This window comes from Bidens hawaiensis, unplaced genomic scaffold, assembly GCF_021521415.1.
Source record: "Bidens hawaiensis isolate Kalapana, Puna unplaced genomic scaffold, B.hawaiensis_p1.1 tig00057959_1, whole genome shotgun sequence".
NCBI lineage: Eukaryota > Viridiplantae > Streptophyta > Magnoliopsida > Asterales > Asteraceae > Bidens > Bidens hawaiensis.
Window position 1 is genome coordinate 71,856 of NW_027500465.1, and position 4,317 is coordinate 76,172.

General features: G+C 37.9%; 1 pseudogene; it reads left to right on the top strand.

Moving 5' to 3' along the window:
• The first annotated feature begins 1,504 nt into the window (after positions 1–1,504).
• On the top strand, positions 1,505–3,489 carry LOC143602140 (putative pentatricopeptide repeat-containing protein At1g77010, mitochondrial pseudogene; annotated as a pseudogene).
• The last annotated feature ends 828 nt before the right edge of the window (positions 3,490–4,317 follow it).

A 4,317-nucleotide genomic window follows, 5' to 3' on the forward strand; every position in this document is an offset into this window, starting at 1 on the left:
GGCTCTACAACCCAAAAATAAGTATTCCCGGATTAAAACGACGGACTTTGTTTTTTATGTTTTAGTTGTTATGTTTAGTATCGTTTATGTGTTAATAATGTTTGTAATAGTTAGTTTTTAAATAAATAAAATGTTCGTCGTTATTAAAAAAGTAACAAAAATTAATCGAACAAATTATAATAAAACATATAGTACAATTCTTCTTCGTCGAAACAAATAATTTTACCAAAACAAATAATTAGTCGAACAAGTTACAAATAATTTTACCAAAACAAATAATTACAAGTAATGGAAACAAGTAATGGTGAAACAAGTAATGGAAACAAGTTATATATAGGTTTGGCCCAAAAACCGGTTCCAACGGCTATATTACCGTTGGAACCGGTTCCAACGGATATATTGCCTCAAAAACCGGTTCCAACGGCTATATTACCGTTGGAACCGGTTCCAACGGCTATTTGGTGTCTAAAAACCGGTTCCAACGGCTATATTACCGTTGGAACCGGTTCCAACGGCTAGTTTGACTTTTTGTTTGACCCTTGAAAAAAAACCCGTCGGAACCGGTTTTTCCGGGTACGACCCGAACCGGTTCCAAATAATAACCGGGTAGGAACCGGGTTGGAACCGGTACTGAAATATATATAGTAGAACCGGTCCCGATTTTCGGGTACAAAAATACCCAAACCGGGTATTGTTCCAACCGGGTTGGAACTGGAACCGGTTCCGGTTCGGTTCCACCGGTTAGGTTCCGGAACCGGTTTTTTTGTGCACGTCTAACTGGAGTGGTAAGTGGATGAGAAACACAGTTCACATTTCATTATTTTTTTTAATTGTAATTAGTAATTACATTTTACACTCTTAGTATGTTACTTGTTTCGCTCATAACATATAATTATTTAAAATCTTAAGTATCCAACTATAAAATTTTATCTGTACAAAGATAAGTATTCACCTGTTATCTCTTAAAAAAAACCGTACTTCTCTAAACTTTTATATGATTTTCTCTCTCATTATCCATCTTTAATTATATTTTATTATTATTATTATTATTATTTATTATTATTATTATTATTCAACCAATTGAAGTACAAATCAAAATTCTTGATCTACAAACCGGGATGATAAAATTTTCAAATTTAGAGATGTGAATTCATATATACAGAGATTGGTTCGAGTTCGAATCTGGCTTATGACATAAATTTATTTATTTTGAAGTTTCACTTTTCTGTAAATTTTTTTTATCTAGTTTAGTTAAAAGACCCAAAAGTTAGTTAGAAACATTTTGCACGGTTATATATCTGATCTCTTAATTACGACGTAACTTTTTCATTTGCAAAAAGGAGTTGTCGCCACGACGAACTGAACACGTGTAAACATCAGCTTGGCCATATTATGACTTATGTTCCTTTTTTTAATAGTTATAACCGATATCGACCGAGTTTAAAATTTAAGAAAATCTTTGAAGCTTACTTTATACCATCATCCACTTTTTCAATCCAGCGATATGGATCTTGATTGGCACTCATGCAGTCGTTTACTACAAACCATCACAACCGACCAAGCCAAACAACTCCACCCCTTATTACTCAAACGAGGCATACTTTACTCCTCAATAACACTAACAAACCGTCTCATTCAACTCTACTCTAAATGTGGCCACTACTCTAAATGCCCAAAAGAAACCCCTTCACACATGGAACTCACTAATCGAGGGCTACGTCAACTCACGCAACGAAAGCGAGACTTTACGCTTGTTTAACGCAATGCCCGAGAGGAATAGTTTTACGTGGAATGTGCTTGTATCCGGTTTTGTTAAGACGGGAAAGTGAGTCTTGCAAGAATGGTTTTTGATCAAATGGTGGTCAAGAATGTGGTGGCGTGGAACTCGATGATTCATGGGTATGCCCGAAACGGCCAGGCGTTGGAGGCGGTTAGTTTGTTTCAAGCTATGAAATCTGGAACGGGTGTGTTAGATGCGTATGTTTTAGCTACGGTGTTTGGTGCGTGTGCTGATTTGTTAGATATTTAGGGAAAATCATGCATGGTTTCATAGTCGTTGACCGGGTCAACGTTGACCCGGTTTTGGGAAGCTTGATGGTGAACATGTATGGGAAATGTGGCGATTTGGATTATGCGAACCGAGTGTTGCAAACGCTTCCGTACGTTGATGATTTTTCTCTATCTTCGTTGATCTCTGCATACTTGAATGACGGCAACGTGACAGATGCGAAACGAGTGTTTAATATGAAAAGCAACCCTAGTGTTGGTCTATGGAACTCTTTGATTTCGGGTCATATTGTTAATAATATGGGAAGAGAAGCACTTATTATGTTAAATGAAATGAGAAGAAACGGGACCCGTGAAGATGTTTCGACTATCGTGAGTGTTTTAAACGCGTGTGATTGTTTAGGTTTTGTTGATTATGCTACACAAATGCATGCACACGCGTGTAAATTTGGAGTGATACGTGATCTTATAGTCGCATCCGTGCTTGTTGATACTTATTCTAAATGTGGTAGATCGGATAGCGCGTGTGAGTTGTTTAATGAGTTAGATACAAACGACACGGCTTTGTTGAACTCGATGATTACAATTTATTGTAATTGTGGAAGAGTTATAGATGTTAAAGAGGTTTTTAACAGTATTTCATCTAAAACATTGATTTCATGAAACTCAATGATATCAGGGTTGAGTCAAAACGGTTATTCAACCGAAGCAATTGCTTGTTTCGGTGAGTTAAACACAAAGTGGCTGAGAATTGATGAATTTACCCTTGCGAGTGTGATTAGCGCATGTGGTGCGATTTCATCACTTGAATTTGGTGAATCATTGTTTGCTAAAGCTATTGTTATCGGTCTAGAATATGATATAATTGTTTCAACTTCGGTTATCGATTTGTATTGCAAATGTGGGATGATTGACAATGATAGAAAGATATTTGGTCAAATGGTCAACTTTAACCAGTTTGACCAAGCTTTAAGGAACTCCATGTTAATGGGTTATGCTACAAATGGGTATGGAATTGAAGCATTGGAGTTGTTTAATAACATGAGAAAGCTAAACGTTTCGCCTAATAATATTACGTTTACTGTTGTTTTATCAGCATGTGATCACTGTGGTTTATTTGAAGAGGGGTTAAAGTGGTTTCATCTAATGAAAGACGAGTATTTTATTGAACCGGGAATCAAGCATTATTCATGTATGGTGGATCTTTTATCAAGGTTCGGTCGGCTTGATGAGGCGTTAAAGTTAGTTACACACATGTCGTTTGATGCTGATGTAAGCATGTGGTCATCAGTTTTAAGAGGGTGTGTAGCTAATGGGAATGCAATTTTGGGGAGAAAAGTTGCAGAGAAAATAATAAAGATTGACCCGAAGAATGCAAACGCACATGAACAATTTAGAGCCGTATCGCTCGACCACACCAACTTCCAGTGCGTTGTCGTTGAAGAAAATGAACCCATCTCCCGCCGATGGGTTTGGAAGTAGCTATTGTGGATATCGTAGTTAACAAATGTGTTAGTATAGAGGCAAGGTAGCAAAAAGACCCAAATACCCATAAAGATTATTCGCGAATGGAAGAGGGCTCCCTCAAAAGTCATCCGCGGAACACAATATCACCCGCATAACTTAAGTCAGAGGAAGAATAAGAATAAAGTCCAGAGACTATTTGCGGAGTCACCCAGACGTCCTCAGAAGTCATCCGCATGGTACTATTCCCACCCGCAATGGAGACTAGAGGGTGACGTCAGAAGGACAACTGTAATTAACCAACTTCCTTCTAGAAGATTTACCAAGATCCTTTCTTGGAAAGCACGTGATGCAACAGCCAATAAGAGGAGGACAGCTGGCTAGGTTGTTTTAACCGTGCACATGGCCATTTAGCTCGTCCTATCATAGGCGGACACGTATCCAGGTTGTTACAACAACATCTTCTAGAAGAAGGACAACTGGACAATTAATATTCCCTTACCCCTTCAGCTATAAATACTTTTCACCATCCTTACAAGGTATTCATTCACTCCTAACTATTACTCTCAATACTTTGTACTTTTCTCTCAATCAGATCAGTACTTATTCTCACACCGGAGGGTGGTTACGGGAAGACCCCCTCCCCTCTTGTCCTTCTCGTAACGAGCTTGTCACACCCGACCAAAGGCGACGGAGCATGCTTTGGTGCAACAGATTGCCCAAGAACACAAGACTATTAAAGAACAATATTTAAACAACTCATTCATTTCATTCAATCAACCAAATAACACAAATTGTTCATACAAAATAGCATCAAACATAAGAAATAAAACTGTTCATTCTTCT